The sequence below is a fragment of the Bombina bombina genome, chromosome 6 (genome assembly GCF_027579735.1).
Source record: "Bombina bombina isolate aBomBom1 chromosome 6, aBomBom1.pri, whole genome shotgun sequence".
Classification (NCBI taxonomy): Eukaryota; Metazoa; Chordata; class Amphibia; order Anura; family Bombinatoridae; genus Bombina; species Bombina bombina.
In genome coordinates this window covers 638,142,008-638,158,667 of record NC_069504.1, presented here as the reverse complement: position 1 = coordinate 638,158,667, position 16,660 = coordinate 638,142,008, and positions in this window count along the sequence as shown.

Below are 16,660 nucleotides of genomic sequence, written 5' to 3'. Positions count from 1 at the left end.
CTGATGGATATAGGGTTCTTGCAGAGACCCAAAGGACTGCAGCAAGTATAATGAATGCATATGCCACACTGAGATTAAAGTAGTCTCTGTTTAGTTATAATACAGTTGTTAGAATAAGGTTATGTTTTTTGTGCACTCACTAAATGTATATCATAGTTTTGGATACCTTATATGTCCAAGCATGTTACTATAACCGAATTATAGTCTTTCCTTTGATATTTAAAACTATAAGTCACTGTGCCTCCGGTCTGTATGGCTCACCTTGTAGTGGACACAAGTGTTACTTAAGTCCAAATACACACCGGACTTGGGCGGTGTGGAATGAATGCACAAGGCTAAATTAGATCTCCAGCAGAGCAACAAAGCGGACCGCGTTTGTTATATGCAGTTATTTTATTTACCAGTAGATTTCAGCTGCTAAAGCAGAAAGTAAACTGTGTCATATTTCACATTTTCTGCTTTTTTGATGGACATATGTTTTTCATAAGGAATTAATGAACTGCAGCACCTATAGTTGTTAAAATAAGGTTATGTTCTAAAAGTACCTGTCAAATGTTTATTATAATATAGAATACCGTTTATGTCAATATGTGTTTATTAAAAGGGATTCACTGTCATTCCTCTGTTATTAAAGCCATAAGCCATTGTGCCTCCAGTTTGCACGGCCCATTTATAGTGGACATAGATGTTATTTAAGTCCTGTTAGATATGGGACTTGAGCGGAGTGAGGCGAAGGCACATGGCTATTCCAGGTTTCATATTCCTGTTGACCAATAATGTTATGTGGGATTGCTTCGGTAACCCTGTATTGAGACCGTTTAGAAAATACTAGACTAGATCAACATGCCCTCCTTATTACTATGGGTGGTATCTGTAAGACTTGTGGACCTGAAATACACGGGATCCCACATCACAGTTATTATAAGTTTACCTATATATGGCTGAACAACATAATAATGATCTAGGCATGTACCGGGTTTGTTAACCTGCCCCATTGTTGTACGTTTTGTAAGTTTGATATTAATTGTAATCCTGAACTACTCTCCTCTACCTCCTCAGGTAGACCAGATTGTTACAACTTAACATATATTGTCTATTAGATTACATCCCTATCTCCCCTATTACTTTTTCTCTTCCCTTAAAGGGACAGTAAACCTAAAAAACAGGAGCGAGCTGCACTTAATCTTATGGCGCGGTCGGGCCGGGCTGTGACTATACAGCTGGCCCGATGCGCTGACTAAAAAAAACAGACCCGCTCAGCAGAGAGCAGAGAGTGGGTCTGTAAAAGCGGCATGTTTTTTAAATATTAAAATGGAAAAAAGGGTTTTATAACTATAGCAGTAAAATAATGTTATATAATTCTGCACTATGTGCAGAATTATATAACATTATTTTTAGGTTTACTGACACTTTAACTTTCCCATTACCCATCCCTATCAGACCTCTCATACTGACAGTCCTGTGTCCATCTGTGCATACTCAACCCCATAAGAGATACATGCGACTCTTGACTCTAGCCATCTGACCTTAGATTTGGACATGAGTACACTAACAATAGCAAGTCAAAATGTAAAAGGGTTTCTTTCAGCTGAAAAGCGCTCAATAGCATATTATGATTTCCACAAAAAGAACATTGATATAGTCATGATACAGGAGACCCATTTTAGGAAACGTAATGAACCCCAGTTAGCTACAAGGTACTATGACCGGCACTTCTTTAGCTCAGGACCAAATAGGAAGAACGGCGTCTGCATATCTCTTAGACGAAATGTCTCATTTGAACTCCTACAGAAATACTCAGGCAAGGAGGGTAGACTTTTGCTTTTAGTTGGGCTCTACTATGGTAGTCCGATTACTTTAGCTAATGTTTATGCCCCAAACAGGCCCACGCCCTTTTTTTACAAATCAGTAATTAATGCAATATTAGATAATTTCAAGGGCCCAGTCATACTAGGTGGTGATTTCAATTTCACCATGAACCCTGCTCTGGATAATTCAACAGGGAAATCATATCTTAGCAATAATTTGCTGAAAGCTAACTGTGCCGCATTGCACTCTATCTCCTTGTTTAACACCTGGAGTATAGCTAATATCACACAGAAAGATTATACATTCTTCTCCCACCCCCAACACTCATACTCGCGGCTGGATTACATAATGTGTAATCAGATGCTTTTAACTAATTTAATTCAGTCCAAAATAACACACACACCGTGGTCTGACCATAGTATGGTCCTTTCTTCTTTTAATTGGTCTACTAGGCCCAGAAACACTCTAAATTGAAGACTTACTGACTCTATCTTAACAAATCGAGAAACACTAGAGGAGTTGACCAAGGCAACTGATGAGTATTTCCTAATTAAATAAACCAGAGGACACATCTGCCGCAAACAACTGGGAGGCATACAAATGCTGTATTAGAGGCTATCTGATAAAACATGTGGCTAAATTACAGAAACTAAAATCGGCCCAATTCACATCTCTGACAAATAATTTAAATGCAGCAGATAATATACACAAGGCAGACCCGACCTCCACCCAAAACTCCTGAATCTCTCCCTAGCAAGAGATAGTCTTAACAAGTACCTGACCCAAAATGCACATTTGAGAGCTCTTACCACTAAAGCCAAATTCTTTGCCAAAAGTTATAAAGCAGGTCGTCTCCTGGCTAGGTCACTTAAAAAACAAACATACAATTCTTTCATTAGATCCATTTCGCACCCATCAAGTAGATTAGTTAGCAAAAATGAGGACATTGCGGATACATTTGTTTCACATTACTCCAAACTCTATAATCTCAATCCTAATATGTCTCATGACAAACTCAGTGATATAGAAAAGTACCTGAACACTAGAAACTCCAAAAATTACAGATGAGGACTGACACTCCCTAGATTCCCCTATAACACTTCAAGAAATTATAACTACTATTAAGACACTCCCAAATGGCAAGTCCCCCGGTCCACATGGCCTAACGGCCAAATTTTACCAATTACTCCAATCTCAATTAGGCCCACCGCTACATACGTTATTTACTTCAATAGATAAAGGTGAGGCCCTTTCTCAATCCCTATTAGAAGCCCTCATTACGGTTATCATGAAGGCTGATACACCGGGCACTCAGGCGGGTAATTACAGACCTATTTCGCTACTAAATATTGACATAAAGATTTATGTTAAAATACTTGCAAATTGTATGAACACCATTTTACCAAATATTATACACCCGGATCAGGTGGGATTTGTCAAGGGGAGAGAGGCAAACGATAATACTATTAGAGTTTTACATTCTCTACAGGCCTCACATGATAATAAGACCCCTCTCGCTCTTCTATCAACTGACACAGAGAAGGCTTTTGACAGGGTCAACTGGCACTCTATGTGGGAGGCCCTGTCAAAGTTCAGTTTCTCCAAAGCCTTTCTTACCAGAATTCAGGCACTATACTCAAATCCACAAGCAAGGGTTCAGGTAACCGGCACTGTCTCACAATCTTTCCCCATTACAAACGGTACTCGCCAGGGCTGACCGCTGTCACCATTATTATTTGCTATATCTATTGAGATCTTAGCCATAAAAATCAGAGAAAACACAGATATCATTGGCATACAATATAAACACATTAACCAAAAATGCCTGTTGTTCGCGGATGTGATCCTAACTCTTCAATCACCTTCTACTACCCTCCCTGTCTTGATACAGACTCTAGAGGCTTATGGACAAGTATCTAACTTCTCCATTAACATGGAGAAATCCGGGATAATGCTGCTAAATACTCCTCCGCACGATGTTGATTTTATAAAGTGTCACACTGCATTTAGGATAACTGATAAACTTAGATATTTAGGTTTAACGATTCCCAACAATAATCAGGACCTCTACCAAGCTTATTACATTAGTCTTCAATGCTCAGTGAAAGCTCTTCTTGAGAGCTGACATAAACAGGGGCATCTGTCCTGGGTGGGAAGGATAAATACTATCAAAATGATGATAATACCAAAGTATCTGTATCTTTTCCAAACATTGCAGATGGCCCTACCTGACTTGTACCTACGTGCTCAGCAGAGAATGATTAATTCATTTATTTGGTCTTACAAAAAACCTAGGGTGTCTCAAGATACTCTTTATCTGAACAAAGAAGATGGGGGACTTAATGTCCTGCACCTCTTGAATTACTATAGGGCTGTTCATTTAGCTAGCGTGATTTCCTGGACCCACTCTCATCCTACTACTCTGTGGGTGCAAGTCGAGAGATCTCTTTTGGAGGTTAAATACATGAGAGATATTGCATGGCTTCCTAAAAATAATAGACCACTCTTAGCATATCAAAACAGCTATGTTAAAGCCACTTGTGATGTGTGGGACTATGTAATTACACACATTAAAGGAATCTCCACCTCAGTTTCCCCCCTAACCCCACTTTTGGACAACCAGATTTTCCTTCAACATACCTCTTTTACTCACACGAATGTCATAGAACATTTGCATAACCTACCTATTTACGTATTGCTAGACTCAGGTGTGATCAAGGATAGAGTATTATTAAATAATGACCTGGGCCCTCACTTCCACAACTGGTACTCGTACCTACAGATTAGACACGCACTTCATAATAGCACACATAAACTTAATGTTCTAAGACCATTAACGGTATTTGAGTGGATATGCACAAACCCTGAAATCAAGAGAGCACATCTTTCATTAACATATGAAATGCTCAAAGGGTCTTTTCCTGCTCAGAGACCTACATATTTAACTAAATGGAATACAGAAATATTAGACAATGTTAGTGATGATGACTGGAGGCTTTGCTTCAAGGCATCACACTCAGCCTCTACTTCATTGCTTATATCTGAAATGAACTACAAAATACTAGCCCAATGGTACCTGACACCACACCATCTAAGACGTATATACCCGTCCGCTTCACCTACCTACTGGAGGTGGTGTGGAGGGATAGGTACTATGACCCACATTTGGTGGGACTGCCCACTCATCTCTGATTTTTGGTCACAACTAGAATACAGCATCAACAAGATCCTAGGCTCACACATATCACTTAGCCCTGGCCTCATTCTCCTTAACCTTCTTCCACCACTCCACTGTGCATACTGTACAAAGTTGCATCAATTAATGCTAGCTTGTGCAAAAAGGCTAATACCAAGACTCTGGAAAACCCAAACGATTCCTACAAACACACAGTTGGTATCAGAGGTAGAACATATCCTAGCTCTTTAAAAACAGTACTATTGCTATATGGGTAAGACTTTATCACCGACATGCTCTTCATCTGGGAGCAGGGACTTTCCGAATTGGACCACGATAACAATGGACCTACCAACAATTAACTACCTGACCTTAGTATTAAGATTGACTATTTTACTGTAATGACTATCACTTTGGAATAGGTTGACTATGGACATGTTTTTGTTCCATATTATTAGGCGCAGATGAGATCAGTATAGAAATTTACATTCCTGGTTTCCCCATCCCTTCCTTTCACTCCCTTTCCTCTCCCTTCCTCCTTTCTTTTTCTCCATAAAATTGTCGTTAGACAATATATCTGTGGAACTTGTTACATCTTAAATTTGTTAAAATGATTGGGTTGGTTTATAACATCCATTTTAACTTCGTTTTTTTATTTTCTTTTTGTCTTTTATGTTAAATTTTAATCTTGGATGTAATGCTGTGACAATTGTAAACCCAATAAAAAACTTATTGAATCAAAAAAGAAAAAATATATGCAAATAACAAAAAATACATTTTTAAAAAACCAATTCAGTTTCAATTTATGCTGTTTTGGGCTTATATTTGTAATTTAGTTTTCTTTCCCTTTAAATCTCAGTTTAGTGAATAACCCATATAAACTTCAGGTAGTGCATACTCACCTAGCAGCTAACCTCCCAAGAGTATCCAATTCTCAAATAGCTGGAACAAGAAGGCCTGCCTCAGGATGTAGGAGTCATTTCCACTCCATGGAAAGCCTGCATACACGTGGGTGTATTTCAGATTGGCATTGCAGAGTATCTGGCAATTCAAGGAGCAACACTTCCTTTTAATATAGAGGAATGTCTCCTCATGTGGGGCCATAATATGCACATGAGTGCAGTCAATTGCCCCCATGACATTGGGTATTCCCCCCAGATGATAGAAGCCTTGTTTTAGACTGTTCCACTCTTGGAGAGTACGGGGGAAATGGATGTATCGCAGTGTATTATTGTCCATAGCACTCAACATCTCTCCCAGGACCCTGGAGAAGGTGTATTGTGCTAGGCCAGACACATAGCCCTCTGCTGACTGGAATGAGCCAGATTCCAGGAAGTGTACAACACAAAAGCTTCTGCATACCAGTCAGAGAATGGTTTGTATACACTTGTGAGTCAATATCATCCTTCAAGACCTCAAACAAGTCAATGAGGCTTGCAGATGTCAAGCGATACCGGTCTCTGACCTACTCCTCGGTCATTCCAAACAGAATAACCCTTCTTCTGATGCTGATGTCTGAGTGGCCTTGCAGGCCTCTGGTTGTGCAGGAGCAGCAGGAGCAGCAGCAGGAGCTGCAACAGGAGCAGCAACAGGAGCAGCCGGAGCATCAGCGGGATCAGCAACAGAAGCAGCAGCAGGAGCAGAAACATGAGCAGCAACAGCACCTGGGGCTGGTGGTCCATCTGGCACCCTTTGTGCCTCATGATGGTTCCTCTCAAAATGCTACCTCTCATGTCTCAATAACTGCAAGGGAAACATGGTGGGTAATCTGGGTGTGCATTATCTGTCAGGTGTTGTCAGTCTGCAGGTGAGAGATTGTGCTGTTTGTGATTGGTTTGACACACGTGCAGAGGGCGATACTAGTTTTATTAATCAAGTGGACAGGCAAGGTTTAACTGTTTGAGATGTACTTCTGAATGTATGTGATTGCGCATGCGTTAGGTGTTTGTTAAGTCTTCCAGGGAGTTACGCAGCTTTTCTACTCTGCACAAGGTTTGCTCCCAAAAAAGACATTGCTTTCCTAGGAATTGGTCACTGAGTTTCTCAAGTGATCACAATGCCATATTGTTTTGTTTGTTAAAAACTATAAATGAGATTTCAACAGAAAAAGCTTCTAAAAAGGACTTTTCATGTGTAAAGTATCTCTTTTTGAAACAGAAACTGAGAAAGTCTCTAGAAACAGACTGATATAATAGCCCATTCACGCTTTTCAGTGTTACAGGAAACCTCAATTCATGGAACCCCCTTGTTGACTTTGCAAGGAAAATACCCATTGCATGTGTGACATTAACTTATTGTCATCGCAATACATCCACAATACTCATTAACTATATAAATTACATAAATATGTTGGCATGATAGACATACTTCTATAGTCACTTCAGGACTATAGTCATTTCAGGACAACAACATCTACAAGTTACGTTTTATATATTGTTTTTAATATTTAATTAAAAGTCTTGTAAACTGGAAAGAGCAATTATGACCATGTGTTCCATAATGTAAGGGTAACCACTTTGAAATGCACTCTTGTGAGCGAGTATGGCTTAGCGTGCATGGAGGCCTGTCCCCTATAAATCCTGGTCACAAAGGTCCAATCTTGTTTATAGGGACACCAAATTTCATATAGCTGCATGTAATAAACAATATTATAAAGAAGAGTATGCACAGATGTGGTGACTTCTGGAAAGGTCTCATAGTATGTATGAATAATCAGTAGTAAAATCAAAATATCCTAAAAAGGAACAGAGAATGGACATACACACAAACTCAAACACAAACTTGCACATACACCCAAGGAAACACCCACAGAGGCAGCCTCAAAAAACACACAAAGACATACACACTTAAATACACACACAGAAAACACACAAAGACATACACACAGAGAGAGACACCCACAGAAAACACACAAAGACAGACACACAGAGAGACACCCACAGAAAACACACAGACATATGCAGAAGCTCTGTTTATTCCAAGAAAATTGTTTGTGACAAGAGGTCACAATTTAAGGTTGGAGGAAAGGAGATTTAATCTCCTGCAACGGAAACCTTTTTCACTGTAAAAGCAATAAAATTGTGGAACTCATTACCAAAGGAGGTAGTGAATGCTAATACCATAGATACATTTAAAAATTGTTTGGATACATTTCTGTCTAGAAACTGAATTCATGGATATGATTGCTTGGATTAAATGGGTCACCTTTTAGTTTGATTATTTAAGCTTAACTAGAGCTTTTTGTAAGTATTTTACTGTATATTTGTATTGGTTGAACTTGATGGACTTCATTCTTTTTTCAACCTCATCTACTATGTTACTATGTTACCATCACAGAGGCACTCACAGAAAACACACAGACATATGCACACAGCCTCACAGAAACACCCACAGAAAACACACAGACATATACACACACCCTCACAGAGACATCCACAGAAAACACACAGACATACATACATACACACACACACACACACCCTCACAGAGACACACAGAGAAAATGCACAGACATATGCACATACCCTCACAGAAACATCCACAGAAAACACATACATACATACATACACACACACTCTCACATAGACATCCACAGAGAGCACACAAAGACATACGCACCCACCCTCACAGAGGCATCCACATAAAATACACAAATACATTCACACACACACACACACACCCTTACAGAGACACCCACATAAAATGCAAAAAGACATACATACACACACCCTCACAGAGACACCTACATAAAATGCACAAAGACATACACACACCATCACAAATACATCCACAGAAAACACATACATACATACACACACACACACCCTCACAGAGACATCCACACAATGCACACAAAGACATACACATCCACTCTCACAGAGGCATCCACAGAAAATACACAAAGACATACATACATACACACACCCTCACAGAGACACCTGCAGAAAATGCACAAAGACATACGCACACACCCTCACAGAGACATCCACAGAAAATGCACAAAGACATACACACAAACCCTCACAGAGAGACCCACAGAAAAAAATACATATACACTCATAGAGAACCCAGCAAAAGCACAAAGCCATAAACACAGACATCAACAGAAACACTCACAGGAGGTAACATGCCTGCACATTTCTGTCATTCCCTAAATCAACAGTGTGTGACATGTATGATAAAAATAAATAGCAGAAATTAAGAGATCACTTTTTAACTCCTTAATGACCGGACCATTTTTCAATTTTCTTACCCTTAATGACAATGGCTATTTTTACATTTCTGCAGTGTTTGTGTTTAGCTGTAATTTTCCTCTTACTCGTTTACTTTACCCACACATATTATATACCGTTTTTCTCGCCATTAAATGGACTTTCTAAAGATACCATTATTTTCATCATATCTTATAATTTACTATAAGAAAAATATAAAATATGAGGAAAAAATTGAAAAAAAAACACACTTTTTCTAACTTTGACCCCCAAAATCTGTTACACATCTACAACCACCAAAAAACACCCATTCTAAATAGTTTCTAAATTTTGTCCCGAGTTTAGAAATACCCAATGTTTACATGTTCTTTGCTTTTTTTGCAAGTTATAGGGCAATAAGTACAAGTAGCACTTTGCTATTTCCAAAACATTTTTTTTCAAAATTAGCGCTAGTTACATTGGGACACTGATATCTTTCAGGAATCCCTGAATATCCCTTGACATGTATATATTTATATTTAGAAGACATCCCAAAGCATTGATCTAGGCCCATTTTGGTATATTTCATGCCACCATTTCACCGCCAAATACGATCAAATAAAAAAAAAACTTAAATTTTTCACAATTTTAGGTTTCTCACTGAAATTATTTACAAACAGCTTGTGCAATTATGGCACAAATGGTTGTAAATGCTTCTCTGGGATCCCCTTTGTTCAGAAATAGCAGACATATATGGCTTTGGTGTTGCTTTTGGTAATAATAAGGCCGTTAAATACTGCTGCGCACCACACTTATAATATGCCCAGCAGTTAAGGGGTTAATTAGGTAGCTTGTGGGGTTAATTTTTAGCTTTAGTGTAGAGATCAGCCTCCCACCTGACACATCCCACCTCCTGATCCCCCCCTGACCCCCCTCAAACAGCTCTCTTCCCTCCCCACCTCACAATTGTCACCGCCATCTTAAGTACTGGCAGAAAGTCTGCCAGTACTGAAATAAAAATAATGTATTTTATTTTTTATTTCTTTTTGTCATACAGTCTGCAGTAATGGATCCCCCCTTACCCCACAACCTCCCTGATCCCCCCATACATCTCTCTAACCCTCCCACTCTATTTGCCGCCATCTTGGGTACTGGCAGCAGTCTGCCAGTACCCAATTTGCCCCCCAAAATAGTTTTTTTTTAACTTTTTTAATCTAATATTTGTTTTCTGTAGTGTAGCTGGCCCCCCTAAATAATGTACATCCCTCCCCCTCCCAGATCCCTTACTAAAGAACAGAGATGCCCCTGCATCTACATCGATATTTTTTTTTTACCAAGTGGGCTGCATATTTTGCGTGCACGCACACGCGCATGCACACGCCCCCCCGTCCCCCCCACCGCAACCGCCACAAGCTACACACCGGGCAGCAAAAATCAGACACTGTTAGATCGCATGGGAAATAAACAAGTAAGGCAATCCTTGTTAAAAGCTGCTCCCACCCACCAACTACTTTGTACACATACATAGCCGATGCAGATGGGGCCACAGAGTGGCCCTTTCTGCATCGGTATGTAAAATGGGGGATTGTAGTGATGCATCAATATTGAGGCATCACTACAAGCCCTTGTAAGCAGCTGGAAGCGATCATGATCGCTTCCAGCACTTCAGACAACAGAGGACGTACCAGGTACGTCAACTGTCATTAAGGGAAGTTTTTTCAATGACGTACCTGGTATGTCCTCTGTCATTAAGTGGTTAAAGAATCATATTTGTAAATGTGCAAACAAAAATACTTCTGTGAATTCAAAATTGTATATGAATGATCTGTCAGAATGGGTAAATGAAGAAAAGTACTTTTGAAAGGTTGACATATGTTTGGGTTCCCCCATTTTTCCCAACCAAGAGCACCAATCTGGTGTACAAATATTCCGATTTGTCAGCTGTACTTATGGATTTTGAATAACCTCTACTCTATATGGTCTTGGTGGAACCATAAGCTGTGGTACTCAATCTCATACCATTAGATCTGGTTAAATGCAGGATTTAGGCTTGTTTTTATGTATTTCAAAATGAAGTCAGCTTTATTGTAACTTGAACAGTGTCAAGTTAACCTGTCTCATTTCAAACACGGAGCAATCTTAGCCTTAGATTCCTGTATTGAGTAGGAAACATTTCTGCATGGTTTTAAATATAGAATTTCTACAGCATTGTCAAAAAAATCATAAATACACTGCTGCATATTGCTACAAAAATGTGTTTAATGGACCCCTGGCCCCACCATACAACTACCAACTGAAGTGCCAAGTCTGTCTCACACTGTGCATAGGGGTTAAGTGAACACTCAGAAATCCTCTCAAATCCTAATGCTTTACTCCTTGTAATGATATTTCCCGAATTCAATAGCACTCTTTTTTAATAATAGTTGTGCTTGCCTCATTAGGCCCCCTGACAGGAGCCACCCCTTTCACCCCCTGATAGCGGTCCTGGATGGCGCCAAACTAAAAAGAAGCCTATTCGGGCTGAAAAAAACAATGCAAATAGATTGTAATTGACCCCATAATGTTCTCATAATAGTTTTCACTTAAAAATGTTATGTAATATGTTTAGCTGTGTATCTCCATCTCATTTGTGTTTTATTTTGCTTTATTATTTGCTTTATTAATTAATTTCACAAGAACTGCTGGTGCAATGCTGAATGCGGAGAGCGTATTGCTCTCTGCATTCAGCGATGTCTGTCGGACATGATCCGCAATGTCAGATCATGTCCGACAGGCCTTTCATAAATAGGCCCCTAAACCTTAACACAGGTCTACATTTTAGATGGATATGCAGATATGATGAATATCTTGGCTATAATTTGATGAGAATAACAAACAATGAAATATTGTACTGTGGCACTATGCTGCTCTGCTGAAATTTAACTGTTACTAAGATGCATAAAACATAAAATGCTTTTTTTTTTGCAATAGGATGGATGATCCTAGTTGACATAATAACATAACTTTTTTTTGCAAGTACACAAAATGGACCATTGGCAACTTTCAGGTGCTATTATTATCACCCATGAATGATAAGTTTTTACACTGCACTGAAAAAAGAAATAGACCCAGAGTTTAGCTTTTCACTACATGCACTGTGGAGCGGTTATTGGAACTTAAAGGGACATAATACTCTTATGCTAAATCACTTGAAACTGATGCAGTATAACTGTAAAAAGCTGACAGGAAAATATCACCTGAGCATCTCTATGTAAAAAAGGAAGATATTTTACCTCACAATTTCCTCAGCTCGCCAGAGTAAGTTCTGTGTAAAAAGTTATACTCAGCGCTTCCCAGTTGCAGGTAAAAAAAAAAATGAAGAAATGAATAGCAGCCAATCAGCATCAACAGTGAAAACACTGAATAGGGAAATAAGATGAGAGTGCACGAGGCTCAATCCTTCAGCTGTCCCGGGACAGACATACTAATTTGCTGCTTAGAAGTCCTTTACAATGGGATGTGGCTACTGAGGAACTTTTGAGGTAAAATATCTTTCTTTTTTACATAGAAATGTTCAAGTGATATATTCTAGTCAGCTTTTTACAGCTATACTGCATAACTTTCAAGTGTTTAAACATTTGGGTATTATGGCCCTTTAAATCTTAACTGTATTCCCATGCAAATGCTAAAAGTAATGAAGAAGTTTAGCATTAAGCCAAAATATGCTTATCGCAAACTGTCCTCCAGGACAGAGAGCAGAGATCGATTCCTTCAAAGTGTCTACTTAAGGTATCCTACTCCTGGGTTCCTTTCTTTCTCATGACCCCACTAGGCTCATTGAGGATAATTATGACCTATTGTTCAAGGAAGTGAAGATGCATCAAGATTCAAGATGTTTTGATGAGATCTCCGGTGGGGACTGTTTGCAGTGGTGAAAATGATAATGCTGCCGAAATTGACTTATCTGTTTATTTGTCTTCCCCTGAGAATATAGGTATCTTACTTAATACATTTCAATCTCTCTTCAATAGATATATTTGGCAAAATAAGAAGCCTCAGGTTTGCCTGTATCACAAAGTAGCTATGCTGTCCCACATTTCTGCTTGAGGCTATAATCTTCCTCTCCCTAGTTGAAGGGAGCTTAAGCAAGCTTCCCTTCTGGCATATGTTACTTTGGAAACACTTTTATGGATCTGCCACATTGTTCTAGGCAGATCACTACCTCTAATGTCCTTATCCGGGGATGTCAGATTCAGTGGTTCAAATTAGGCATCATCCCTTAGTGGCCCCAAACCCTTCCCTGGTACACTTTATTAAGGGCTTGATTCATGGGCTGCTGAACTAATTTTTTTTCAAGGCTGGAGCACTACTGAACCAATTGTTGTGTAGACAATAATATTATATTAGGGAGGAACCCTACCAACTCCAGCGGCTTTATTTGTTTAATTTGCCCATCTTTCAAAATTTTACTTTGACCTATTGCGACTTTTGTCATTGAAGAAAGACTGGGGCTTTTTTGCTGGTGAACCATGTTCTTTGACTCCATGGGAAACTAGACAGAATGCCTTGTAAATTGCCCCACAGTGATCAAAACTAAATACATTGCGTTATACATGCATTTGGGACAGGCGTACATGGTGAAGCAGTGGTCTTAAGCAATCTGCTCAACCAAGTTGATCACACATTGGGGCCTATTTATCAAAGGTCTTGCAGACCTGATTTGACAGTGCGAATCAGGTCGGCAAGACCTCGCTGAATTCGGAGAGCAGTACGATCTCCATATTCAGCATTGCACCAGCAGCTCACAAGAGCTCGATCGGGTTGATTTCCAGCGATTCCTGTCCGCCTCATCAGAGCAGGCGGACAGGGTTATGGAGCAGCGGTCTTTAGACCGCTTCTTCATAACTGCTGTTTCTGGCGAGTCTGAAGACTCGCCAGAAACACGGGCCCACAAGCTCCGTTGGGAGCTTGATAAATGGGCCCATTGTGTCACCTTGTACAAATTATACTATAATATATGAAACCAGTGGTAAATGGTTCCCTCCAAATAGCAAAAGTCTTCCCTGCCCACTCTCCACTGTGTTGAAGAGACTGTGGTCAATATCTGGAGGACCTGTCCTGTTATTAAGCTCCTTTGGACACAAGTTGCACAATTATACATGAAGTTGGAACTCCCGGATATCTTTCAGTCCAGTACTGCGCTGTTATACCTAGGAGTCAGGAAAACCAATAAGGCTAGAATGCTAGCCTGATAGCTAGGAATTTGTAAAGGCTCTTTGCTCCACAATGGAGGAGTGTCTTAGACTGTATCAATAATGCTAAGACCATGGAAGAATATGGTTACACATTTCTACACAGTAAATTGAGCTGTTTTGTATGATTTAGGGAAACTGGGATGCTCTTAGTCTTCATTGAGCTCAAACTCACTTGAGCCTATCTCAATATTGATACATGTCAAGAGAAGAGATTGATGGCAGGGCAGGGCAGTTTACTTCTCCCAGGTTTTTTCTTTCTTTTTCCTCCTACCCTTGAGAAGCAACTTCCCTGGAAGTGTGTAACTGTTTTGTTTACTTACTCATACTTTGGGTCTTAGTTGCTATCTAGTATGTTTCTTATTTGTTGTATCTGTATTATAGACCTATGCAGAAATGTACCGCGTTACTGAGACCTGTGAATAAAATGCTTTATTTTGTCTGTATTTACATTGTATTTTTAAAAAACTTTTTAATTTAAAAAAAAAAAAAAAAAATATGTATATTAAAACAATGCAAGAAACTAATCTCAGCATTAGTGCATAAATGTAATTCTCCTTTAATGGACAGCACAGAGTGGCGAGTTAATTGTAGCACTTGGACACAATCCATCATACTGCTGTAAAATTTAGTGCTTTTTGAGATGTGAAGTTAACCATTATAACTTGCTAGTTTTGTATCGGCTAGATTTAGAGTTCTGCGGCCAAGGGGGTGCGTTAGCTACGCGTGCTTTTTTCCCCCCGCACCTTTTAAATACCGCTGGTATTTAGAGTTCACAGAATGGCTGCGTTAGGCTCCAAAAAAGGAGCGTAGAGCATAATTTAACGCCACTGCAACTCTCGATACCAGCGGTGCTTACGGACGCGGCCAGCTTAAAAAACGTGCTCGTGCACGATTCCCCCATAGAAAACAATGGGGCTGTTTGAACTAAAAAAAAACTAACACCTGCAAAAAAGCAGCGTTCAGCTCCTAACGCAGCCCCATTGTTTCCTATGGGGAAACACTTCCTAAGTCTGCACCTAACACTCTAACATGTACCCCGAGTCTAAACACCCCTAACCTTGCACTTATTAACCCCTAATCTGCTATCGCTGACCCCTGCATTTTAATATTAACCCCTAATCTGCCGCTCCGTACACCGCCGCCAGCTACATTATACCTATGTACCCCTAATCTGCTGCCCCTAACACCGCCGACCCCTATATTATATTTATTAACCCCTAATATACCGCCCCCAACGTCGCCGCTACCTACCTACACTTATTAACCCATAATCTGCCGAGCGGACCGCACCGCTACTATAATAAAGTTATTAACCCCTAATCCGCCTCACTCCCGCCTCAATAACCCTATAATAAATAGTATTAACCCCTAATCTGCCCTCCCTAACATCGCCGACACCTAACTTCAAGTATTAACCCCTAATCTGCCGACCGGAGGTCACCGCTATCTAATAAATATTTTAACCCCTAAAGCTAAGTCTAACCCTAACAACCCCCTAAGTTAAATATAATTTAAATCTAACGAAATAAATTAACTATTATTAAATAACTTATTCCTATTTAAAGCTAAATACTTACCTGTAAAATAAACCCTAATATAGCTACAATATAAATTATAATTATATTGTAGCTATTTTAGGATTAATATATATTTTACAGGCAACTTTGTAATTATATTAACCAGGTACAATAGCTATTAAATAGTTAATAACTATTTAATAGTTACCTAGTTAAAATAATTACAAAATTACCTGTAAAATAAATCCTAACCTAAGTTACAATTAAACCTAACACTACACTATCAATAAATTAATTAAATACAATACCTACAAGTATCTACAATTAAACCTAACACTACACTATCAATAAATTAATTAAATACAATACCTACAAATAAATACAATGAAATAAACTAACTAAAGTACAAAAAATAAAAAAGAACTAAGTTACAAAAAATAAAAAATATTTACAAACATTAGAAAAATATTACAACAATTTTAAACTAATTACACCTACTCTAAGCCCCATAATAAAATAACAAAGCCCCCCAAAATAAAAAAATGCCCTACCCTATTCTAAATTAAAAAAGTTCAAAGCTCTTTTACCTTACCAGCCCTGAAAAGGGCCCTTTGCGGGGCATGCCCCAAATAATTCAGCTCTTTTGCCTGTAAAAAAAAACACATACAGGGAGTGCAGAATTATTAGGCAAATGAGTATTTTGACCACATCATCCTCTTTATGCATGTTGTCTTT